This window comes from Peromyscus californicus, unplaced genomic scaffold (assembly GCF_007827085.1).
Source record: "Peromyscus californicus insignis strain IS unplaced genomic scaffold, ASM782708v3 Scaffold_8__1_contigs__length_139910024, whole genome shotgun sequence".
In the NCBI taxonomy this organism is placed as follows: domain Eukaryota; kingdom Metazoa; phylum Chordata; class Mammalia; order Rodentia; family Cricetidae; genus Peromyscus; species Peromyscus californicus.
The window spans coordinates 77626106-77653387 of record NW_026294606.1 but is presented as its reverse complement, the minus strand read 5'-3'; the positions used below and the strand labels follow the sequence as shown (position 1 = coordinate 77653387).

At 37.8% G+C, this 27282-nt stretch overlaps 1 protein-coding gene across 17 annotated transcripts in view; it reads left to right on the top strand.

Annotated features, from left to right (window-relative positions):
- Window positions 1-27282, top strand: part of Znf438 (zinc finger protein 438) — a 144933-nt gene that overhangs the window by 3987 nt on the left and 113664 nt on the right. Inside the window, exon 1 of one of the 17 annotated variants that reach the window (XM_052727941.1) lies at window positions 3965-4068. The exons of the other annotated variants lie outside the window; for them this stretch is intronic. The gene's annotated coding sequence lies outside the window, so the exon portion shown is untranslated. Of the gene's footprint in view, window positions 1-3964; window positions 4069-27282 lie in introns of those variants that run through there. 17 annotated transcript variants of the gene reach the window in all.

Sequence of the window (27282 nt, the reverse complement as noted above, 5' to 3'; positions counted from 1 at the left end):
TTCTATTACCTCAGTGTTGACAGGGCTTACTAGTGAAATAAGGGAACTGGCGTGAAATGTTACAGCTTGCATAACAAAGGGCAATGGAGGGGCCATGTGTGAAATACTCAGGCAGGTTTCCACTGTTTAGAAATGTGTTGTGCCAAAGTTCCACACCTTACTATTTGACTTCTCTGTTAATCAGCCCCTTAAGATTGATATACATGCGCCTTTGGCCTTATTGTTTTGGGTCTGTGGTAGTACAGTACTATGTGGGGAGGAACTTAAGGTGGAGGAGGTCTGAGTAAGCCCCACCTCCTAAAAGTTCCAGCATTGTAGGCTGGCCACCAAACCTTGCACATATGAACCTTTTTGGAAGACATTTAAGCTCCAAACCATAATGCATGCTTTTCATTCATTCATCTCTCTCTCTCTCTCTCTTTTCTTTCTTGTTTCAGTTAATGCTTTAGAAATGCAGGCTTTTAAAGAAATTACTTATTTTATGTGTATGAGTATTTTATCTGCATGATACACACACACACACACACACACACACACACACACACACACACACACACACACATACACTTGGTGTCCATGGAAGCTAGAAGAGGGCATTGACTACCCCTGGAACTGGAGTTGCAGGTGGTTGTGAGTACCATGTAGGTGCTGGGAACCAAACCCAGGAGTGATGAGTGCTTTTAACTGCTGAGCTGTCTCTTCAGCCCCAAATTTCTTTCATGTTTTATACATACTGAATTAGCTACCTCAGTTACATATTTATTAATTTTTCAAAAATCTTTTCTCTATGAGTTTTCATATGTGATTTTTGGCAGCATCTGGAAGATATAGTGGGCATATGTTATCTTCATAATTTGACAGATTAAAAAAATACTGCAGGTCAAATGATTTGTCCTATGTGTTAGAACAATTTAATGACAAAAAGCAAAGTGAACTTGGAGTTAAGTCTTAATACCTAGGGCTACTTTATAGTTACCTTTAGCTGGTAACAGTTCATCTTCCTAAGAGTCCTGTGAAATGAAGCTATTATCTGTCTGATAGAGAAGGAACTGGTTTAAAATAGTCATCTAGCAAGGTCCCCCAACTCTAATGTGTATCCTTGACTGTTTCCACTGAATTATACTGCCTTTCCAGATATTTCCAGGACCTGAATTTGACAACTTTCAGTTAAATTCATCAAATCTATACTTTGACTACATTGGTCTCTTGGCACATAGACTTACATTGCTGTCGACACTTGAGTCACCTGGTAAAGTCAGTGTTTGTGATCCTCCCAGATTTGACTTGAGTGGGGATTTCCTGAGTTTTGTTAAACTATATGGTAACAAGATGTGCTGTTTAGAGTTTCATTTTTGAGACGACTTAAGTCCAGAAGCAGTCTACAAATACAACTCTGAGCTGTATTTACCTGTAAGTAGGTGAGGAAGTCTGTGTGGAGCAGTCACTTTGCTGTCTGACTGATTCATGTTTGGGAGAGTACTCCCATTTGTACCTCCTTTGAATCTGAGTCTCTAGTATTCTTGGTAGTGTGGATTCAAATTAAAAAAAAGAGAGATAGAAAGGTTAGCTACCTTTCATGTCAAATTTGAGGGTATTTCTCTTAGTTTTTTTTCCTGTGCTGATCTAATCCACAGACACACTTGACAACAGACAAAATGATGGTATGGAATTTGTTGTTATTTTCCTTCTGATAAGCAGACTTATCCTACTCTATTGAGTTTCTCTTTTGTGAGGTAATAGAAGCTGGTGATAGGTAATTATCTCCTAAATTGTAAACAAGAGTTTATCAGATTGCCCAAATAAATACAAATAAAATGTAAATGATTTTTACATTTTAACACTTTTGGGGAGGGGGCGGTGAGACAGGATTTCTCTGTGTAACAGCTTTGACTGCCCTGGAAACTCGCTTTGTAGGTCAGGCTGACCTCAAAATCACAGAGATCCACCTACCTCTGCCTTCCAAGTGCAGGGGATTAAAGGTTCTTACATTTTATAAAAACCAAGCTGGACCATCATTTTCATTAGATGAAAAAAGATATATACTCAAAAAGTTTTTAAGCAGTTGTTTTGTTTGAAGAATATTTAATAGCAGTTGATTCTTGGTATAAGTTTTAGTGGTCAGATGTTTTAATATTTATATAATACATTCATTGACTGGAGTTGGGACCATTGATCATGAGATTATAAGTCTTAAGGGTGAGAGAGTTGTGGGTGAGGATTACTATAATTATACTTAAAAGGTCTTAAAGAGTTCTGCCTTTTATGAAACTGGATTATTATAACAAATAATCTTTTGACTTCCAAGAAGAAAAATATTAATATTCAAATAGCCATAATATTTACAGTACTGTGACATGAAGAGATCACTACACAAATAGAGCTAATGCAATGCTGGGATTGCTTGTTATTTAAGCAAGGGAGAACACAGTCCTCCTGGCTTTTTAAGGAAGCATGGCATTTTAAAAATTGCCTTATTTTCAAAGGTGACATAATTGAAGGATTGGCTGACTTTAAACTTGGAGTTTGGAGATTGACTGCCTTTGAGGAGGTTTCCAAAGCAAGGTAGTTGCTAACTGGCTGAAATTCTCAACTGAGTATGTAGAATAGAAATGTTGAGTAGACTTTAAAGGTTAATTGATTGTGGCAGGTAGAAAACCAGTTTTGTGATTACCTGTTCCCAGCCAAAGAACAATCTTCCTTTCTTGAAGATTATGTACTCTTTATTGACATTTATGTTAGCATATTTTTGCATTATTTCTTGTCTTCTTCCTTTCTTGAGGGAATGAGTTGTATCTTATACCCACCAAAATCAGTCTTCACAGATGCTCAATTACATACAGATCTAAAAGCTTGTTGGTTTTGCTATTGTTAGAGATGCAGTTAGAATTGACTACTTTCAGAAATGGATTAAAAGTTTAATGACTTTATTGCATAATTTTTGCATGGCATGGTCATTTTAATATCTGATTCCTTTTATCACAATTATTATAACACTATTTACATTATTTCAGCTATTTAATATTTAGAATGTTTCTTCAGAATGAAATGAAAACCTATTTATGACTACTACTATAAAACATTTTTTTTTTCTGAATTGATCTCACATAGTAATATATTTTAGTTAGAGCTTTTTTTCCTGTTTTGATGTTAAAATAAACTTACAGGGCATTCATTTCGAAATTAGAGAAGAAAAAATAAGGTTTTGATGTAACTTCTTTGTGTATGTACATCTGTGTCTGTCTGGGTACATGTGCACAGCCAGAGGACAACCTCGGATATTGTTGTTAGGCACTATCCACCTTGGTTTTCTTTTGCATCCCCTTCTCTTTCTTCTTTCTCTCCTGCCTCCTTTTCTACAGAACAGGACAGCTTGCATTCGATTCTCCTCTGCCACCATATGAATCCTAGGGGATTGAACCAAAGTTTGGTAAGCTTGGTGGCAATCGTCTTTGCCTGAGGAACCATCTCTCTGGCTCCCACCTTGTTGTTTTTTTTTGTTTTTTTTTTCATATAGGGTTTCTAATCTCCAATTGACCTGGAGCTGGCTGCCCCTGTTAGGCTGGCAGGCCAAAGAGTTGCAAGGATCCACCTGTTTCTGTCTCCTCAACTCTGAGAATTAGGCAAGCCCCACCATGTCTGGCTTTTTTGGTGGATGTGGTGCAGGTTCTATTTGATATAATTTAAATCCTTGTGTTTGTGCATCAAGCACTAGTCATTGGAGGGTTAGAAGATAGAGAGCCGTAAGTGGATAAATGACATCAGGTCTCTAAAAAGTCAGATAGCTTGAGTTCCACTGGTTGAAGGTCAGTGACAGGTGCTGCATTGCTTCCTTGATGCTACCAGGAAGGAGGTAAGAATTCTTATATGGTTGTTGTTTGAGGAAGGAGGAAATGGAGGGAGTCTGACCTAGTAAACATTTCCTTTGTTTCTATAGAGTGATGTAAACTGCTAAGTGGAAATTTGAAAAAACTAGTGGAAGTTTGGAATTGATTCTGTGGGAAGTAAGAGAAGGACCTGATTGAAACCCAAGGAAGAATCGATGAACAGCAGTGAGAAGGACTTACCCAGGTGGGGAGCTGTGCATTTGTAGGATCCCACTCCTCCTCCTTGGGGCTTTCTATAACATTGATTTCCAGATTGGGTGTGTAAGTGCTGGAGATCCTTAGGTAGATGCTTAGGTGTGTAGTAGAGGTACAAGCCAAGCAAAGTTGAGAATTTAAGGCCAAGGAGTGGGCAAAGCTGGATGGTCAGTTCCTAGGTTACGTTGGACAAGGCATGAAGCTGGGAATATAGTTAATACATGAGGGGAGAATAGACAGGGAAGTAAAGAAAAAAAGTGGGACCTTAAATTTGTTCTTTCATTTATCCATTAAATATTTGTTAGGCATTTATCTCCCAGATACTGTTGGAGATACTGTTGCTTCCTACCTAAGTCAAAGCAGGGATGGAAACAGTCTCAGTCTTGATAGACGTTAGTTCTATGGTAAATTGTGTGTGTGTGTGATATTTTTCCAGTATATATACACATGTATGCTTGTACATATATAACTCCAAATGGTAAATGTTACAAAGAAAAATGAAGAAGGGGAGGGATAGAGTGATACAGATGCTGATTTTAAATACTATAATTAGAAAAAGGCTCTTGGAAGAAATGACTTCTGAGCAGACCTTGGACAGTATCCAGAGGCATAACAGTACATGGACATCCCAAGGTCAGGAGACAGCACTGATCCCTGTGAAGCCTTGAAGCAGCCCTGGCCTTGGGGAGTGTGGGGTAATCAGTTAGAGCTGCTGAAAGGAGTTAGGGTTTTACTGTGCCTTGGGGAAACCATTGGAAGGTTTGAATCAGAAGTGGGACGAGATCTGTCATACTTTTCTGAGGGTGCTTTTTGAAGAAATGGTTGGCAACAGGGATTAAGGAACCGAGAAAGCTAGAAAGACCAGAGACGGTGGCCTTCAAAGGAGGCCACCAGAGTTCTGACTCATGCAGTTGAGTGCTTCTGGGTAAAGAAGCCTAAGCTGCCACTGCTCCTTTAAGCAGACACACCCACTCCACAATAGTTATTCTTCTTTGGCTATTGGCTTTACCACACCCTTTCCTGTTTTCACTTTGCCCCTTCCCTGCTTCATTATTCATTCCCCCGCTTCCTACTTTTTTTTCCACCTTGTCTTTTAGATCTGGTATATATGGTCTTCCTGGCTACAACTTCCTCCAGATCTCTTTTATGACCTTTTATGTTTTTCAGTTTTCAGAAAACTTTCTTTGTAGCTCAGTGTTGGAGTTTCCCTGTGAGTCTTGAAGCAACTCAGATCCTTGCTCCCAAAGACCCCCAAGTGCCCAAATTCACAGTGTGAAAGAGCCCTACACTGAACTGAAACACTGCCTTTTCTTGCATCTGGACATCCCTGGGTCACCTTAGGCCATACTCTCCCAGCCTAGCTTATACATTTTTGATCCTGAGGCATGAAGCTTGCCAAAAAGGGCAGTGCACCCTCCAGTTCTATATTGCTGTACAGAGGGTACTCAGAGCACAAGATGGTGTACCTTCCCAACAGTATTGTGACTCACTGCCCTTTCTAAATAAAAATTTATGTAGTTCTAAATACAGAACATGGGCTCCATCTGTCCCCAGTACATTCTTTATTGATCCTAATTAAGTATTTTGCATATTTTACAGTAAAAGAAACCAGGTATAGTTTTGAAAATAGTATTAGTATGAAATACTTTAACTTCTCAGAGTTGGAATTTTCTGGTTTTGTTTTTATATTTAATGGAGCTATTTTAACATATTTATACAGCATTAAATAAAACCTGGCCACGATTTATGTTCTAAATCATTAGGCTTTTCAGACTAAAGAGAAAAGTGTAAATATTTTCTTTTTATGTGTTCTTGTGTATCTAGGTCAGAAGACAACTTTCCAGAATCTAGTCTTACCTTCTACCTGTCTAGAGGCAGGGTCTCTGTCTTCTGATTTCTGCTGCTATGCTGCATACTGCAAGCTATTTGGCCCCCAAGCTTCCAGGGGATTCTCCTGTCTCCACTTCTCACTGTGAAGTAGGGGTACTGGGATTACAGATTTGGTTTTTAATGTGGGTTCCAGTCTGCACTCAAGTTGTTTGTTGTACTGGAGTAGCAAGGGGTTTCCTAGCAATTCTGTTCCTATGTAGCTACTTGTGATAAATAAAACCATACCGCCACATAAAACTTGTACTTAAAAAGTCACAGTGATATTATTACTAGTAGCTGTCAGAATAGCCCACCCAAATTTGTTTACCAATGAATGACTTGTTGGATGAACAGAATGTTATATATATGCAGTGGAATATCATATAACATTGAAAATGATTGAGGTCCTGACACATGACTTAACATGGATGAATGGTACCCAGATAAAACTGTTGACAGCTGGAAATGTGGTTATTAAGCCCAAGAGGAAAAACAATCATACCTAGAGATACACATCTGGGGGTTGGCATTTTGTTGCTTGTAGTAAATATGATGGGAATTAATGGAACTACCTGAAAGAAGGATCAGTTTAGTATTAGAAAATATGCTTTTGTTTGCTAGAGTTTGAATACTCACTTAAGTGACTACAAACCAGCAATGGGGAAGGGATTCAAAGTCTTCACCCCAAGAATAATTTCTAAGGATAAATTCAAGAGTGGAGAAATCTTTTGAAAATCACCTCCTTCTTTAGTTATCATAGATCAAGACAAAAATCCAACAGACTATATTTAAAAAGCGTTAAAATAGTTTTTCTCATGAAAATCCTTTCATATAAATAAATATATTAAGCATCTTTAATGCCAAACATTGTTACAAGTTTTGGGTTAAATGAATCCTTCACATAGTGGAGCTCAAGGGGAAGATTGACAAAAATGTTCACCTGTAAATATGAGGGAGAAGACCTGTAGCAGGAGTAGGCAGCTCAGTGTGGAGCCCTAGATAGCATTCCTAAGGAGGCTTTGGCTGAGACGAAGAGAGCTGAGTGGAATTCACTCACAAAAGCAGGAAGGGAACAGTTCTGACTTGAGTGTCTTAGTGGGAAGACCCCACAGGGAGAAGTTCAGTGTGGCTGACCTGCTGAGCTAGGGAGTGAGAGATAAAAGAAGTGAACCAAGTCCATGGCTAGGTAGGTGCTGTCCCCTGGGACTTGGTGCTAGTGGTGGAGGAGATGGATTGTAGTTTCCAAAGGAAACAATGGTCTGTCTTAGTGTAGCTCAAATGGTAATCTTCAACTCAGTGTCACAAGATGTTAATGGACTGGCTCCTATTGGGTGACTCAGGGTTAGTATTTCTGTAGAAATATTAGCTTCAGACCTTAAAAGCTGTCTTACAAGTTAGCCAGCTTTGACTATGCTGAGACTGCTTGCACAAGCGCACTTTCTAGGGTTTTTATTTTTGTTAAACATGCTTTTTCTGGTGCTTATGTGGCCATGGTGTTGATTTTTCTGATTTGATATGAATCAGGGATGTTATTTCACAGATGCCATTGAAATTTATTTTCCTTGAGCAGATTTAGAAAACACAGAAGTGTTTTAATAAATTATATGGCTTTCAAAATGTTCTTCAGAGTAAAAGATCCCATCAGTAAACTATGTTGTGTGTCATGAATCTGAAAAATGAAACCAACATGGAAATTGTTATAAGTAGTAAAATATTGGTATGGCTTCACTGTTAAAGTTAGTGGAATGCAGAAAGTAAACAATAAAAGTCTAAAATATGAGCTTTTAAAAAGAGTGACTGAGTTCAATAGCTGCTGTAGCAGCAGATACTGTCCGCATCAGAAATTCTTGATTTGGAAGCTGAGATACAGGTGAGTTGGTAGAGGGCTTGTCTAGCATGATCCCCAGCATGGCATAAATGGGCATGATGGTATGGTTTATAATCCCAGCATTCAGAAGGGAGAGACAAGAGAACCAGAAGGCCAAGATTATCCTCAGCTACAAAGAGAATTTGAGGCCAGCCTGGTCTATGTGAAACCCTGTCTCAATGATTTTTTTTTCCTTTTGGAATAAGAATGTTTACGTATGTGATTTTATTTTATAGGAGCTCACTGTTAAAAGGTTTTGGACTTTTAAAGTATTAGGATTTTTAAAGGCTTTGGGGACTTTTAACATTGTGCTATATTTTCCATTATGAGATAAACGAGACCTTGGAGACCAGGAATGTAAGGTTATGGTTTAAAAGTGATGTTTGTGTGTCAAGTTTGACAATTGGTAGATTGTGGTGGTTAATTTTAAGTGACAACTTCCTACAACCTATGAGGAATTATGTAGATCAGATTTGCCTATAAGCAAGTGTGTGTGTGTGTGTGTGTGTGTGTGTGTGTGTGTGTGTGTGTGTGTGTTAGGGGGTGGATGTTGATTGTTAATGTACCCAGCTGCCTAGGCAGCACCATTCCCTATGCTAGGTTCTGAACTGTATAAGAATTAGGAAGCTAGCTGATCATAAACAGCAAGCAAGTAAGAATATGCTTATTCTGTCTTTACTCTCGACTCTGAGTGTGAGGTGATTATTTGTAGCTCGAGTTTTCCTGCCTGGCCCACAGTCAGGACAAATCTCTCTCACCTGCTAGTCCCACAGCCGCTCAGACCCGACCAAGGAAACACAGAGACTTGTATTGGTTATAAACTGTATGGCCGTGGCAGGCTTCTTGCTAACTGTTCTTATAACTTAAATTAATCCATTTCTATAAATCTATACCTTGCCACGTGGCTCGTGTCTTACCGGCATCTTTACATGCTTGTCATCGTGGCGGCTGGCAGTGTCTCTCTGACTCAGCCTTCCACTTCCCAGCTTTATTCTCCTCCTTGTCCCGCCTATACTTCCTGCCTAGCCAATGACCAATCAGTATTTTATTTATTGACCAATCAGCAACACATTTGCCATACAGAACATCCCACAGCAATTATTGCTTGATTTTCTGCCTTGATTTCCCCTAAATAATGGATCATAACCTGGAATTGTAAATCACATAAGCCCTTCCTTCCCCTAAGTTACCTTTATCAGAGTATTTGTCACAGCAACAGAATGAAAATAGAGCAAGCATATTTGATTATCTAATTGTCATATCTGGTTTATAGCTGTGTTAGACTGGTTCTCTTTTCCACAACTTTGGATGAGTGACCTTTTGTCCTTAGACCCCACCTGGTCTACAGTTTTAGCTGTAGGTATTTTATCTTTGTATCAAAGCCCTCAAGAGTATAGGAAAAGAAGGTGTCTCTTTTCTCTTAAGTGGAGAAGGAACTTTCCAAGACTTCTGGAAGGCCTGCCTCATTGGCCAGTCTTGTCTTATTTCCCTTTTTGAGTGGCAGGGAGTATAACGTTCTTTGTTTGACTTAAACTAGTAAAGATTCATGGTTCCTCAACTGTCCCCGGTGTTCAGGATTTAGGAGTCTATTGTTCTGATACTTTCAAGGACAAATTTTCCCCATGAGTTCTTCATTTCTTTTGACCTCTTGAGAACCCTCTTCTCTTTGTCTATCTGTTCTTTCTTTTAAAAAAGATTTTAGTTTTAATTGTGTGTATGTGTGTGAGTATGTGCATGTTAGTGTAGGTGCCTAGAGATGTCAGCGCCTCCTTAAGGTAGAGTTAGAGGTGGTTGTGAGGTGCTGATAATGGATGCTGGAACCAAACTAAGGTCCTCTGCTAGCAGTACGTGCTTTTTACAGCTGAGCTGTCTCTTCAGCCCCTCTTTGTCATTTATTTCTCAGACATCTTCCTGTTTGCCCTAATCTGTGATCACTGATCACCAGAATGCTAATCCTTTGACAATTTTTGTTGTTGTTGACTTTCCTCTTTGTAGTCTCTCTCTGTCATTTGCTTATATTTTACATTTTGTTATTTCCTTCCTCTGTCTGTTTAGGGCTAACTTACTCTTTCGAGATTCTTCTTTAATAGAAGATGAGGTTATTGACTTGGTAGCTTCTTTTTTATTTTATTTTATTTTTTTCGAGACAGGGTTTCTTTGTTTTACCCTGGCTATTCTGGAACTCACTTTGTAAATCAGGCTGGCCTCAAACTCATTGAGCTCTGCCTGCCTCTGCCTCTTAAGTGCTAGAATTAAAGGCGTGCACCACCACCACCCAGCTGGGAGCTTCTTTTTTAAAAGATGGGTTTTTATTATAGCTATAGTTATCTTCTATGCACTGCTTTCTCTAGGAGTGCCTCGTAATTGTCTGTTTGGGGATGTTGCACATTCAAGGTAGTTTCTAATATTCTTTATGATTTCTTTTTAACCCATTGGTTATTCAGAAATCTGTTCTTTTATTTTCATTTGTAAAATATTTGCATATTTTATTCCTAAAAATTCTTTCTTATAATAATTTTCATTTGCAATCTATTGGATTCATACCCTTGCATGATTTTAATGTCTTTAAGTTAGTGAGGATTGTTTTGGACCCAGCACAGGATCTGCTGTGGAAAGTGTTTCATGTGTACTGAGGGTTCATGTTTGTTTTCTTTAGGGTTAATATTTTCTTTTGAAATTAGTATCTTTTAATGTGGCATTTTGATTCCTGTGATATTTTAATTGATAATATCGGGGTTTTTTTGGAATGGTTTTTCTTGTTCCATCTTTGATTAATTCCATTGGGGATTTGTTCTGGGACCCTCTGGAGATAACAAAGCCCATGATGCTCCAGTTGTTATAGAAAATGGTATATATATATGTGTATATATATGTGTGTATATATATATCATATATGTACACCATTCTGTGTACTTAATCATTTCTAGGCTGTATACCATGTAAGTGTTGCATAAATAGCTATTCTACTGTGTTGTCTTGTTTGGGGATTTATAACTAAGAAAAATAGTCTGTACACGTTTATCATAGCTACAGTCTTTTTCAAATGTTTCCAATCCTAAGTTGGTTAGAAATGAAGATAGAGAATCAGTAGATACAGAGGACTAGTGATTTACTGTGTATCTTGAAGAATCTTTGTTTGATTTGTACTAAATTTAAGCAAAATAGAATTTCCTCCTTCCATATGTAACTCCATTTTACCTTCTGTATTTTGTGCTGTTATTGTATCTATTAAATCACTATATCTAAGAAACTTGATATAATTATAATTTGTATCTTATGTAATTTACCGTTGAAGGAACTGGGAGAAGAAAACGGAGCGTGTAACTATAGATAGTTGTATTAGTTTTTCGGTACTCTGCTCTAATCACCCCTATGGATATGAGCTGATAGTAGAACATTGCCCACACTTGTCAGCAAGTACACAGCATCGAAGGCTGGTAGCTCACCAGCACAACTCAGACCTATTGTTTTCTTGAATTACTCTTCGTTGTGTAAGAGACATGCAATTTGAGAATCAGTTCTAATCACGCACATAGTTACTTTTCATGGCACTTATTTTTTGTGACTTTGAATTTCTCTTGGGTGGTGTAACTGCTTAGCATTCCATCAGTGTATTTGAGCTCTTTGTCCTTGAGGCCTGCTGCTCCAGTTTGCCTCCCTTTCTGGGAAGAACTTTTCTTGCACCATTGTGTAAGAACTGGGACAAAGTGCTGCCTCACTTCTCCTAGAGTGACTTTGGTTTCTCTGCTTTCTCAGGGCTGTTGAGAGCAAATGCATTCTTTTTTTTTTTTTTTTTTTGGTTTTTCCAAACAGGATCTCTCTGAGTAGCTTTGTGCCTTTCCTGGAACTCACTTGGTAGCCCAGGCTGGCCTCGAACTCACAAAGATCCGCCTGGCTCTGCTTCTCGAGTGCTGGAATTAAAGGCGTGCGCCACCACCGCCCGGCAAGCAAATGCATTCTTGACTTGTCCCTCTGGGTGTGGAATCAAGATGGCCAGGAGAACTAAGCCATGGGTTCTCTATCTGCTGCACCTAGTGTGCCACTTTGTCACCAGAGAAAGGGAGCTCTTGTCTTCTCAGCCATGCCTATTCAGAGTAGAGTCTGCAGTAAAGGACTGGGGAGAGAGAGCACCAGCCGTCTGCCTTCCCAGGGTACAGCTGTGTGCAGTCACAGTGCAGACAGAACAAGGACTGAGCCTGCCTGGAGTTTCTGGAGTTATTCAGTAGGTCACCACTGAAGTATAGAAGCAAGGAGGGAGCTAACTTAATTCAGATGTCACCAAGTAGATCTTGCTGAGACTTTGTGGATTTTCTTAAATGAGTGTTTATTCATCTCTTGTATGTCCTTAGAAAAATGTTCAGAGACTTTGAATACATTTTCCCAGTTAAATTGTTTATTGGAGAATTCTGTGGCACTTCTCATTACAGAATCCAGACTCCTGGTTTTGCCCATTTAAAAGAAATTGGTAAATTTGTCTCATCTGTCAGCCTATTAGTTCACAGATTCCTAATGTTAGATTACTGTTCCATGCAATTTGAAGAACCTGGAAAGTTTGGCTTTGACCCTTGATCCATTCTGAGCTTCAGTGTTTCCATATTTGTGGTATATAGACTGGCATGTTTTCCTGACCTCTAGAGGTCAAATTGGTAGCTGTGCAAGGGAACTGAGCCTGAGGCTCTTCCTATTAGCAACACTGTGTGTAGAAGCTAGCAAAGCATAGCAGATCTGAGTCACTTGGTGGTCTTATGACATCACAGATTACAGAATCCCATGCCCACATTTTGATATATCAAGTTTGAGGCAGAGAAGGCCTGAGAATTCCTGACAAGTAACTAAATGGCATGGAGGCCTCTGCTCTGGCATCTTGTGATCTTAGCTGACATTTGTGCTTGCAATATACGTTCATTCATTTGAAAAACAGACCTATTCTGATTCTTCAATTCTGTCACTTTCTCATTTAGTAGTTGGGATATTTTATAGACACTTGCCCTTATCTGCTGTTTGCTTATCCAGTGCTATAGTTCACAGAGGTGGGATAAACTCTTGACCTTTTTCTCCCTTTGTTATACTGATGTTAGAATAATGAACTGGATTCCCTAGTGTCTGCGCTGGGAGAACTAGCAAAGAGATGAACAGATAGATGGGAAGAGAGCACACAGGAGCATGTATGAGCCGCTCACATGATTGTAAGATAAGCTCAATGGCTAGAACCGAGGCAGGATGTATATGTTACAGTCTTAAGAAAGAATTTCTTCAAGAAATACCAGTCTTTTATAATAAGACCTTGACCTGGTTAGATAGATACTATGGAGGGTGATCTGTATAATTTAAAGTTAACTAACAGTAAATATAAATCATGTCCATAGGAGACCCTTCTGCAGCATCTGAGCATCAAATCCCAGATAAATTGATATGTAAGGTTAACTTTTGTATCTCAGTTAACCACTTAATTTATTGTGCAAATTGAGATTGTATAGTGAATAAAGAACAATTAATTGTAAGTTATAGTATTGCAAATTATAACTAAATAGAATTATATCTTATAAAATTATGATATTTTATTCACTAAAAATTGTTTTTTAGTAAAAAAATATTGATGAACCTGTATAACAATCCTGTCTCCATTTTGAATGCCAATTCTAACTATATATTAAGTTATTTGTTCTTTGAGTCAGGTTATTTTGGTGTGTGATGTTTTTACTTATCTCCAAGATTTTCTTTTGTAATAAAGTTTTAACAAGACCTTATCTTAAAAACAAGTTTATTTTATAAGTACTAATATATGTGTTCATTAAAGCCAAATAAAAACTATTTTGTTGAATTTCCTAACAGTCAAAAAACTGCAAGTGCCTTTATCAGTAAAAGTTAGCATGTATTATTCTGTTTCTATTCCTCTTTGAGATAGTCTCAGTGTGCAGCTCAGGCTGGCTTCAAAGTTGTCACCTTCTTACCTCAGACTCATAAGTGCTGGGCCTGTGATATGTATCACTATGCTCATATCGTTAGTTTCTTCACCTTAAATGTGAATATTTATATATTAAAATAAAGCATTTAAAAATGTGGTTGTATTTTTTTTTATTATTCCATAAAACACGAGTGTTTCCAAATTGCATTTTATGGTTACTAAATTTGAAATTGGTGATTTTTTTTCAGTTTTTCCCTGTAAATTAGAATTTTAAATATTTAAAACATAATTTCAGATTATTTATATACTGAGGTACCTGGTAAATTCTAAGTAACTGATATTATAATAAACTTAGATTTTTAAAACACTCAAATATGTAAATATTCCAGGCCATATACCTTCATAGGTATTGTTCTTTTTATTCTGTGGAGTATTTTTATTCAACAAAATTTTTACAAAACTAAGCTTGTCACATAAGTTGTATCTCTTTTAGAAGAGATATTACTTGAAAATGTTACTAAACTTCCATGCTGCTGTTCTAGGGACATTCTTAGGTTCATTTTATCCTCCTTCATAATAAAAAATTATTTAAATAAAAAGTAGAGTCTCTCTAAAAGCTGCGTCTTGACTAGCAAAACAACACAGACAACCTGTATCACCCTACTGCTGGATGTGGGATCAAGGTGCTGACAGATTGTTGGTCTGTGGAAGGCTTCTTTCTTCCTGAGTGCAGAGGTTTGATCTTAGGAGAGAAGGAGAAAGAAAGAGGTGAAGAGAGAGAGAAAAATGAATCTGAATATGTACTCACTTATATAAATGACCTAATATAATTCCATGCCCTTCCCAAAAGACCTGCCTGCAAAGGCCATCGCAATGGGAATTTGCACTTCAGCAAAAGAATTTGAGAGAGACAAACATTAGCCTGTGTTTCCAGCTGACTTAATTTCCAAAATGAAACCAAGATTTAGATTATGTAGTTATTGGAAATTTTCATTGCTTTTGATGGTTTTGCAAAATAACTTTTAAAGATTCGAAGAAGGCTTTGGAAATGGCCCAATAGATAAGATCATTTGCTGTACAAGGGCAAGGATCTAAGTTCAAATCCCCAATACTCCCATAAAAAGCTGGACATGGTCTCACGTACCTGTAGTCTTAGAGTTGAAGGGAGGAGATGCTGAGATATGAGGATTCTGAGAGCTCACCTAACAGCCAGCCTAACCAAAATGGAGAGATTCAGGTTCAGTGAAAAAAATTTGTCTGAAAGAAACATTTGGATGCTCACATACTTACATATATGTAAAAGGATGTTTCCTGTCTCAACTGCCTGTTCTCAAATACCTAGCAGCCACTTCCCAAATTACCACACAGAAGCTTATATTGCTTATAAATGCTCAGCTGATAGCTCAGGATTGTTACTAGCTCACTCTTATGTTCAAATTAACCCTATTTCTATTTATGCTCTGCCACATTTCAGTACCTTTATTAGCATGGCATGTTCATCTCCTGCTCCGTCTGTGTCTGGCTGGCGACTCCTGACTCTGCCTTTCTCCTTCCCATCATCCTTAGTTTGGTCACCCTGCCTATACTTCCTCTCTAGCTACTGGCCAATCAGTGTTTTATTAAACCTATTTGAGTGACAAATCTTTACAGTGTACAGGAGGATTATTCCACAGCATTTCCCCCTTTGGTCTAATTAAAAAGGAAAGTTTTACATAGTAAGATTATATACAACAAAAAGTTATTAAGAATTACAGTAACATCTAATACATTTGCATTTGGCAAAATTAGAGAAAATCATTATCTTGATGAGTCTAAAGTTTTGTATCTAATTTACTTTCTATTATAACTAAGGAAAACTATAATCATAATTATTTAGTCTTCAACTCCATCAAAGACCCAAGAAGGGTGAAATGTTACATAATGACAGGGACATCAGGCTGCCTGGACAGTCACCCAAAGTTCCTCTGTAATGTTGGGGCATCCAATTCTGGCTTACAGGCCTAGCATTTCTGACAGTCTTTCCTGTGAAGCAGAGAATTTTGAAGGACTGCCCTATCTTGTCTTAACAAAGTTTGGTAGTCACTTTCTTTTGCATCCTGCTGTTCCAGTTTGGAAAATAACTGTCAGCAATTGAGGTAAGGGCAGTTTCTTTGCCCACATGGCTAGTTTTCACCATAAAGAAAACAAACTCCATACAGAATTTCTTCAATGCCCATCATCCTCTTTGAAGTAATTGGTGCTGCTAGGAGTAGATATGTCTCACTGTTGAGAAAAGTCTTTGTTCTTAAAACATTTGAAATGCCATATTCTGTAGGTCTTTGAAATGTTTGAAGATTGCCTGTCTATCTGAAATATATCCCTGTATGACCTTGGAAACTTAACTGATATGACTATAAGTTTGCTATTATAGATGACTATTAATCTGTATTCCTTAATTATATATTACATTTTTTCTTTTTCTTTTTTGGTTTTTCAAGACAGGGTTTCTCTGTGTAGCTTTGGTGCCTGTTCTGGATTTGCTCTGTAGACCAGGCTGGCCTCAAACTCACAGAGATCTGCCTGGCTCTCCCTCCTGAGTGCTGGTATTAAAGGCTTGTGCCACCGCAGACTGGCTATATATTACATTTTTAAATGAGCTGTATAAGCACAATATCCTAAACAACAGTAGAAATATACATACAGCATAACAGAAATCACTTTAAATTTGTATCAGTAAACTAAAATCCATACCAATGTAAAACATCCTGATATTAATAGCTGTATTTTTTTAAATAAAGTAGATTCAATAATCTATCCTTTAATCCTATTTCTTTATCCCCTCTTTTTCTTTTTAGAATGACATCTCTGAATCTAATCTCCTTTGTTCAGCTTTTTTCCTGACCATTACCAATAACAACTTGTAACCAACCCCCCTAAATGATGACAAGCATTCATAATTTATTTTGGGGAATGTGGGCATAGTTCTCTAGACTACTTCCTGCTGATTGGACACACTGGTAATCTTTGAGGGACCCTGAGAAAATTTAGGATAATGGTTAAGTCTTGGCTGTTGTAGTCTGTGAGGCTATGTCATCTCAGCCAGCAGCCCTGAAACTTTTTTGGATGTAGAACTCAGAGGAGACTGCAACAGAGGTGCTCTGAAACATTGGATCATCTGGGTCATCCATTCCTATCAAACTTTTCAGGGGGGTCTTCCTCGATCAAACCTGATATTTCTTAATGCAGAATGAATCTACAGTCTCTCATTTCCTGTGGAAATAAAAGCAGAACCTCTTTCCCAAAGTAACATATCTTTTGACTTAAATTTTGAAGTCAAGATATTTTTAAAGCATATAGATTGGTTTAATCTATAAGCTTTCATAAACAAATGTCTCTCAGCAGTGATAATTTGTTCCATTAGCCATCAAAAAATTTAAAGACAACACAATAAAATACAATATCCAGATTCTCTGTGTATTTTCCATCTTTACATGGCTTATTATATTTTTTATTACTCTATTTCTTTCTTAAGGACTTTTTTCTACCCTTTTTCTTTTCTCTCCCAAGCCTACGTGTATTTTTAAACACACTGTAACCCGTTTAGAGGATCTTTTTGTCTGACTGTGTCCTTATTGTGCATCTGTAACCTTTTTTGTCTGTATGAGCAAAAAAACTGTTGCATAACTTAGATCATGGCATGCTGGTGCTGGCTCCTCCCCCTCAGTTCCCTGAGAGTCTAGTCTCATTATGGAGGCATGTTTACCTCCCCAACTCTGAGAAGTTTCTAGGTCCATGCCGCTATTGGCAGCTCAAAAATACCATTTAAGTGTTTGTGAGCAGGACCTCTTAAAAGAGCCACCTACTTTTGCTGCTAACACTGAGTCAGGAAGCCATCTCTTAAAGGAGCCATGCCTCTGCTTGGCTCTAGCAAACAGAGTCTACCCAAGGAAAAGCAGTTACCAAGAAACCAAGCTTGACTCCATTTTTGTGTGTTTAGAATCCTTTTTAAAGCTTTTTCAGGCTTTATGTGGAAATTCTTGCTGAACATTTGGACACCATATGCAATTGGGCGTCAAATACCTAACAGCTGCTTCCCAAATTACCACACAGAGGCTTGTATTACTTATAAATGCTAGGACAATAGCTCAGGCTTGTTACTAGCTAACTCTTACATTTAAATTAACCCATATTTCTATTTATGATCTGCCATGTGGCAGTACCTTTATTAGCATGGCACATTCATCTCCTGTTCCCTCTGTGTCTGGCTGGTGACTCCTGATTCTGCCTTCTCCTTCCCATCATCCTTAGTTTGGTCACCCCACCTATACTTTCTGTCCAGCTACTGGCCAATCAGCATTTTTTTAAATCAGTTTGGGTGACAAATCTTTACACTGTGCAAGAGGATTATTACACAGCACATATATACATGCCCCCCCCCTCAATTTTAGTGAAATGAAAGCAAGTTCTTCTGTGATGAAGTATTTTCATTTTACTCAACATTAAAACTATTTCAGCATCATTATCTGTGTCTATAAGTTTTGATAGAGGTCACACACTCATGTGGAGGCAGTCGTAACATACAATTTGCTCCCATTTTGACTGGTGGTGGTATATTGCAGTTTATATGAACACAATTATGAGCTGTTTGTGAACCAAGCCCATGTTTGCTTCTGCTCTGTAATTGTTTTAATTTAGTCAGAACATTGTTTTTATTTTGATGCCACGCCCCACTAGTGTTTATTTTGCTATTACCATGAAAATGAAGACAGTTGATTTTTATTATTTACAGATGTTACTTTGTTAACCTTTGTATTATTAAAATTTATTCAGAACTTTGAAATCCTTTTGAAAGCATGGAGTTTGGATTTTGAATTCTTGCTCTGTGCACTTCCAATGGAACACGTACCTTCTGCCTTCCTTAAGCTTGTACTGTGAACTACTGCCCTTTTATGGTTTTCTCAGTGTTATGTTTCTATGTTTTGAGGCATGTTAGTGATTTTGCTGTTTAAAATGACTATCAGATATAGTACTAAGTGTTGTGTAGTGTTCCTAAGTGGAAGAAGGCTGAGCTGTGCCTTAACAGAAAAAGCACACGTGCTAGATAACCTAGGCTTCATTCAGACTTAAGTTATAGTTTTGTTGATTATTTTAAATAAGGCATATAGAGATAAAAATGCACAAACAACAATGCTAAGTTTGATCAGCTGTTGAAAAGGTGACACAGCCTCCCAAGAAAGTAACCCTCTACCCTCTAAAACAGTAGTTCTCAACCTTCCTAATACAGTTCCCATGTATGGTAACCCCCAACCATAAAATTATCTTATTGCTACCTCATAACTGTAGTTTTGCTACTGTTATGAATTGTAATGTAAATATCAGGTATGTGGGATATCTGATAGTTGACCCCCAAAGGGGTCATGATCCACAGGTTGAGAATCACAATCTAAAATCAGTAGTGAATCACTAATTCAGGGTTCATGGTAGCTTTCTAAAGCTTGACTCCTTGTGACTGGTGAAAACTGACTGTAGCTTTATCTTGGTTGTTGGAACTGTTTTTAACTGAATGTTAGTAAGCAAGCATAGGAAATGGGGTATGTCATGTTTTCCGAGTGAACTTCTGAAAGCTTTACTTTGACTTCATGAAGTAAATGAAACAGTCAAACCATCATTGTAATTAACTGATTTTTCTATTTGACATATCTGACACTGATTTAAAGCTCCCATCATTGAACTTTGAATTTTTTCTATTTATGGAGCCAGCAAAGTAGCATCACCACACTTTGACTGTGTAAATAGAATGGTTTAAATAAAAGCTGAGTAGATTTTTTTTAGAACTTACTTGATCTGGATGAAGTTATACTTTATTTGGTATTGTGTAAAACACCTTCTCTGCTTTTGTTACATTTGTGTCTTTTTCAAGATAGTCATAAAGCAGGGCATTGGGTATTTAGTCCCCTCTTCTGCATATTGAGAACTGAGTCTCATACATAGAGTCATGGCAGACTCTGAAAGTGTATAAATAAGTCCTGGCTATTTTAATGCAAATATATAAAAACTCAATGGAAAAAGTTTAGTATAAATGCTATACTAGGTGGGACATGCCAACAGTGGGCATAAGTTAGGACCATCTCAGGCAAACCATCACATCCAAATACTGTATCAGGCATGTGTATTTTCAGAAGCTTTCAGAGTCTGCCTGTGGTGTGTTGCACATGTAATCCCAGCAGTGGGAGATTAAGGCAGGAGAAATGAGAGTTTGAGACCAGTCTGAGATACTTAGCAGAATCCTGTCTCAGTAAAGTCAAATAGTACCAACACCAAGCTCTTGGTTACTGATTCTCACTGAAAAGTCCCTGCCCTCAGTGTGAATTGCTTGTTTGTGACTGTTAGTAATCCTCACAGTGTTACACACATGGAAAAGAATGTGAAGCATCCTCCTTTGCCAGTTTTATTCATTGTGACATTTCTTTTTTTCTGGAACATTTTCTGTTCATCTTAAAACGTTCATTAAATGTTATGTTCTATTCCTTTCAAAGTGAAGATTGCATTAGTAACAAGCAATCATTTTTTCTTAAATTAGTCCTTTAGTTTTCTTACTATAAATATCACACAGTAATTAAAAGTGGGAAATGAAAAGTAGTTTTATATATACTTGATAAAAGTAGATTATCTGAATGAGTATAATTTAACTTTGTATTCTATTACAGAATTAATTTAAAAATGTACTATATAACTTATAAGGATAAGAGCCTCAGAAGATAGGTTAATGACAGCATGTTTTTGAAGAGATATTCTTGGGACATTAAGTAATTTGGTATTATAGGTTCTTGGCAAAATAGACAGTGTGGCATACCTTTCTCCAATGATGTATTTGCTTTTCTTTCAGATAGGACATTAGTAGAAACACCATGCTTACAGGAATTTTCTTGTAATTTTCTGCGAGTGCTCAGTAATTGTATTCTTCAGGAAAATTTAGGTTTAATATTATATGATACCTATAATTAGTATATTGTTAATAGACAGAAGTGAGGCATATACCAAAACTTAAAGCATTTGAAAAATTATTAGATGTGATATGGTACTCTAGGCTGTGCATAGAAACTGAGAAAAAGATGCCAGTGGGAAAAATTGGTAAAAGCTGAAGTTTAAAGTTGAATTCATAGTATTATATCAGCCTTAATTTTGTAGTTTTGAGAAGTGTATCATAATTACCTTTCAAGAAAACGAGTAAAATGTGTACAGAAACTAACTATACTATCTTTGTAACTATTTTGTAAATCTAAAGTTACTAAAAAGTAAGTTTATTTAAAGGAACAATGTCAAGTTTATTCGTTTGAGAATTACAGTTTAGAAGTCACTTTTGTATGTAATAGTTTGAAAATTTTTTGAATTGTTAGTTACCTTAAAAATTTAGATTTCATGAAGCAGAGAAAGGAAGTCTATGGAAGGAAGTATGTGGTCATAGGGTTTGTTTTCCAGCTCTAGGGAGTGTAGGGTTTTATCTTTTGAACATTATAGTGATGTTTGTGAATACTTCCTCTTTTATTCTTTAAAGGGGAGATACTGGTATGGGTTTTCTTTTGTTTTCTGCTTCCTCTTATACTTCCTTGTAATGCAAGCAGGTCCTGAAGATGGCTCCTGATGCACTACTTGGGTTGTTTTATTTTTTTTTTCCTTTGTTAGTGTACGATTTGGAGACAAAATGGCCAATGAAAGGATTTGTGACTTAACATTGAGTCCTCAGAGTCATTTCTTTACAGTAACACTTTCTTGAGTTTCTCCATCAAATACTAGACATACTTTTATCTGTTGTTAATGGATATGAGTGAAGATGAACATAACCCTTACAGAGCCATTTCTGAAACTGAACTAAAATAATACATAATTGATTGCTGCCAAGGTAGTGGAAATTCTCAGTTTCCAAAATTGTCTGTAGCATGGTAACTTTTCAAAGACTGTAAAAAGAACACTGTGTAGTTTGCCAAAACTGTTATGTAATTTTCATTAATCAGAGTAAAATAGCCATGCTGGTCGTGTAAACGGTTTCCTGCTTTTGTTGCCAACTGTAATGATTTAGTTAAATTTCATAAAGTGAAATAGAAATATACTTAAAGGATATAGTTATTTAAAACAGTAGGCTCAGTAAGTTGTCAGGTTTTAGAGTTTCCTTTTTTTGCTTGATAGTCTTTATCCATAGCTGGTGTTACTAATCTCATGTTAATAGAATTTACAACTTTCTTTTTTTTTTTTTTTTTTTTTTTTTTCGAGACAGGATTTCTTTGTGTATCTCTGGCTGTCCTGGAAGTAGCTCTGTAGACCAGGCTGGCCTTGAATTCACAGAGATCCGCCTGCCTCTGCCTCCCAAGTGCTGGGATCAAAGGTGTGTGCCACCACCACCTGGCAGAATTCACAGCTTTATTTCTTGGCTATAAAACATGATTGTTCTAATCTTGGCATGAAAGTTCAGAAAAAAAAGGGAGTTTTGTTATTTTTTTCCAGGTCAACGCTAAATCTTATTAATTATGTAATAGTTCACAAAACCCAACCAACCAAAGAGCATTAAAAATATTGCTTTGGGGACTTGTTCACCATTCAGCTGGCTGTCATTTTGTGAACATCAAAGTATAACATAAGAATAGCTAATATATATTTCCTGTTACCAGGCATTTATGTTTATTATTTCATTTTATCTCACCACAGAGATAAATCTCTGAGCTAAATTGAAGCCCCCTTTACATATCAGGCTGGAAGAGTAACAGGTGTCAAACTATCTTCAAGACTGTCCCTGAGACTTCAGGCAGTGAAAACAAGGGCCTTCTGTATTATCCATAATTTGATTTGTGCTGATACAGCTTCTGGGATATGCTGACACGTGGCAAACTTCAAATAACTTCACCTTTTCTTAAGCATGTGGTTGCTCACATTGAGTGACCCAAAGCAGATTGTCTTGGGGTGCCCAGCCTGGGTAAGGTCTCTTGTTTCTTGTTTAAGTCTTGACTGGGCTCATCTTACGATATCCCGTTTTAGGTATTCTTGTCTCCACTAATTGTCAAATACTTGTTCACTGATTATATGCCATGAACTTCTAAAACAGCTCTAGAGAAATACTCACCCTGTGACCCTGTCATTGTGAGACCACAGAAGCTCTTAGTCAGCTTGGGACTTGGATTCAGAAATTAGGATACAAGGACTGGTTGGGTGCATGTCTGACAGGTGGGATGCAGCCACATAGTCTTAGGCAATTGGCTGGGAGACAAAATGGTACAGGTGTGTTAAACAGATGCTAACATTCACCTTTCCAGAATGCATCCATACCATCCGTCATCATCCTTACTTCAAGGCCACAGCCCTGACAGTCTCTCACACTAATCTGCCATACTGACTGCTTTTCTCTATCAGTGCTTGCCTTTTTGTTCTTAGATATTTCCATTTTTAAGCAGCTAAATTCACCCATAAACCCCATACCCTTACCATAGCCAGGACAACCTTTATCTAACCTTGTACCACTGGGGTTCATATTGACCGCTCAGATCCTCTAATTTATCGTCCTCTGAGTGATGGGTTTGAAGACTACGTTTATTTTACTCTTAAGTATCTGAAACTTTTTCATTTTTAATAGTGAGCTTACATATCTAGTAGATACAGTTATTAAAATTATTAACATTTTCAGTTCTAACAGCTTAACAGAAAACCTTTGCTACCTGTTACCTGTTTTCATTGTCCCTAAAAAACTTACTGATTTTTTCTCTTAATAATTATATTGGTTTAGTGGGGATTAAAGTTGAAAGTCGTTAGTTAAATACACAAATAAGAAACAATATGCTGGGGACTTGTTTTTATTTTTCTTTTACAATTTCACTGCATATACACAATGTACTTTGATCATATTCTTCCTCCTTATCATTTTTAATCCCTTTCCCCGTCCTATCAACCCCCTTTTTCCTAACAGATCACTTTCTTATTTTCATTTTGTTTGTGGCCTACTGCGTTTAATAGGTTGTCTACCTGTACACGGACAGGGTCTTGTATAACCAAGGGTGGACTCCGACTCACAATCCTTCTGACTCAGCTTCCTGGGTGCTATAGTTACAAGTATGTGTCAATATGCTAGCAAGAATATTTAAATCCTTGTTTCCAGGGCTGGAGTGGCTTGATTGTCTTGTAGAGGACCTGGGTTTGGTTCCCAGCACCCACATCAGGCAGCTCACAACTGCTGTAACTCCAGTTCTAAGGGTTCAAATGCCCTATTTTGGCTGCTGTGGGCACTTGTGTGCACTTGGTGCTCATTCATACAAACAAGAAATACACCTAAAAACAAATATATAAAAGTTCTTACCTGCCTTGTGTTTGAGGGTTTTTATTAATGTTTTAAGTTTTATCTTTGCTTAATGCAGTTTAAAGTTTTAAATTGAACAGTCAAGAATCATAGGAAGCTGAGATTGTTCTTAGCATGTTTAAGGCCCTGGACTATATCTGTTCCTGTGCCAAAAAAATAAAAATAAATGAAAACAAGATCAGATGGTTACCTTTTAATTTTTCTAAATGTTTAAGAATTTTACTTACTTATTGGTTTTCCTTGATATGATCTGAGGTTTTAATCTTAGAGAGTTACTACATTGTAGTTTTTAGTAGTTTTTTCATTACTTTTTCTATGGGCATAAGGATTATGAAACCCTAATATTGTCACAGTCTTAAATAAATTGCTAGTTTTCCCAAATAGATGTCAAAATGAACTTTAAGAAAGTTGTTAAAAATGTATTCTTGTGCCTTATTAGTTCCAGTGTCTTCCGATCTGTTCCTGTCTTACACCTTCAAAAGATCGGTTTTCCTTTTTTGTTGCCCCCCTCATGCTGTCGCTTTCCTCATTAGACTAGGAAAACAAGCAGGAAAAGATTGGAATTCAGAGTTTGCATTTGATATTTTCTATAGTGAAGTATAAGGTCTAGAATGTGTTTGGGTTGTCAGAGTGATGGGAGTGGGTTATATGAGAAGCAGTACCAGTTACTTCATCAGCCGGTGGGCTTGTTTTCTGGGGTGTCCCTGCCAGTATCATCCCTGAGATAACACTGTGCCCGGCATTGAAACTTGCATTGTTTTGCCAGTGGGACTGTCCTCTTACTACTTGGGATGTACTCTTATCCCTGTCTTACCTCTACCTAGTCGTGTGACCTCTGCAAGTGGGCAACTTTCTCTCTGTCATAAAGGTGCCTAAATAGGCTTGCCCAGGTTTTTCAGAACATTTGGGACACCATTTAGGGGAAGAGGTTCTCTGAAGATAAGTATCCTTGTCTTGGAGTGGGTGGGAAAAGATGCAGTTACTAATGGTAACATCACTAAATTATTTCCAGATATGAGCCCTGTATTTCTCATCTTTTGTAGCAGGTAATTATGTGGCTGAACTACCAAAATGTAAGAGGGAGGCAATGCTGGGAACAGCCTCACCAGGATACTGGGGCAGGATGAGGCTTTTGGCAAGAGACTCAATTTGGTGTGGCATGGTTATGGGGGTGGGGAAGACCTGGCTTTGCTCACTTTTCTCTGAGGCCACGGTAAATTATTCATCTTTTCTGGGCCTCCAGTTAGATCTAGTGTGAGTCAAGAGGAAGAACTCATTTGCTGTTTTGAATAGGATGATTAGAAGAAGGAACATGTGAGTCTACTAGTTGTGCTGTGCCCTAGTACTAGCTAAGCGAACCTGTGGTGTGTGTTCTTCCGGGTCGTAACACCTGCAAGTGATTGTACTAGATTGACTGGAAGGAACGTTAACATGCCGGCTTTCCCTGAAAACAATGAGAGAAGATGCTTGTCTGGACTCCACTGGGATGGGGTGGATATTAGGATGGAGGACACTGGGAGATGGGCCCATGGTGCTAACAGATACAGTCTCAGGTCACACCGGACAGTTGTTTTCTCTGATAAGCTCCTGAGGGCTGGAAAGGTGTTTAGCTCTGACAGTGTTTCACAGAAGCAGTGAGAGTATGCTGCCTGTACTGGTTGCTTACTCAGAGTTTATCTGAGCATGGTCATGAGCAGGATTGGCAGAACTTTCAATGATAAAAGGTCTCGATTGGGAAGGAGCTGACACAGTGCTGGCGAATGAAAGCCCCACAGCAGTCACAGGGTGGTTGGTTTTGAAGAGTTTTTACTCTGTCCAGATCGTGGAGGAACAGCCATCAAGAAAGCCTGTCCAGGGCAGCACAGAAAAAGGCCATGCAGATTGTATTAGGTATTCTCTTTGGTCATCACATTGAGGACAAAAAAGGTAGACTCAGTTCACTCTTTCAAGAGCTTCTGTGGAAAGTTTTCAGGAACTGTCTTGTGTTAGTAAACAAAGTTTGCCAGGAATAATTTTAAAAAATTAAGTAAAGTATAAACTTAGATTAACAGGTGTATATGATATACTTTTAAGGGCCATTTGCGTTTGAGGAGCTCGGCCAAGAATGGCTTTGTCCAGGGAACGAGAGTGAGTCAGACAGGTAAATAGCAAGTGTCTGATAAGTGTCATTCAGGTTTTGTGTGGCATTTACTTTGGGTTAGGTACTGTACTAGCTAATGGAACTGCACATTGTTCTCCAGGCAGAGGTTGAGTCCATACGTAAAACAGGGTGAATCACCAGAATAAATGATGCAGCTAGCTTTGGATGTGTTCTTAGAACCCAGCATCCTCAAGCACTGGTATCTCCTGCTTCTGCTAGACATTAGGACTCAGCCTTATAGAGTGAAAGAAGTCAACTGATAGAGGAACCAGAGTTTGATACTTTTGTGGTTGTAGCTATTTGATATTCATCAGATTCATAGTTTAGCATCTGGGAGAAGAGATCGATGATACATGTGTTGTCCATTCTGTTTCTAGAAATAAAACTGAAGACAAAGATGATGGTCATGATTGAGGTGCCCTATGCTGCCTACGATATGTCCAGAATTTTTTATTTGAAATTAAAGGATGATGCTTTTTGATCAGCATCGTTTTTCACTAATTCACAGACAGGATTTTTCTGCATTTTAAATGCACCTAAAAAGATTAACTGCCTGCACCCACCTTCTTTTTTTTTAGTGGGAGTTTCCTGTTCAGCCCAGTGTCTTCCTATCTAAGGCAGAGGCTGCTTCTTCTAGCCATTATCTGCTGGAATGGCAGTGTCTTTTTGTACAAAAAGCCTGTACTTTGTACATCAGCTGTGTAAATTGATGGGTCCAGGCTAGGCCTATCTGGCAGGGCCTATGTCCATGTCTGGGAGGTCCAATCCTGGCTACTCTTAGGGAGATAATTTGTGCTTTGGTGACCTGCTTTGTCACCACTTTATGAACCCAAATCTAGATGATCTGAAGTTGGAAAAGGAATGGGATGAAAAGTCAGTTGTGGCCTGGAACACAGAGGAAAGGTAGAATTTTAAAAAGCAGTACCAATATGATACAGCCAAGTTGAGAAGTTAGGAAGAGCCTAGGAGAAAAGGGTTTTCATTACAGCAACCTTCAGGACATTGAAATTGTTAGTTTTAAGTAGACACCTTTTGGCCTTTTAAAAAGAACCAAGCCTTATTTGACTTTCTGTGTGTGGCTTATTAAATGTAAACACATACACAATT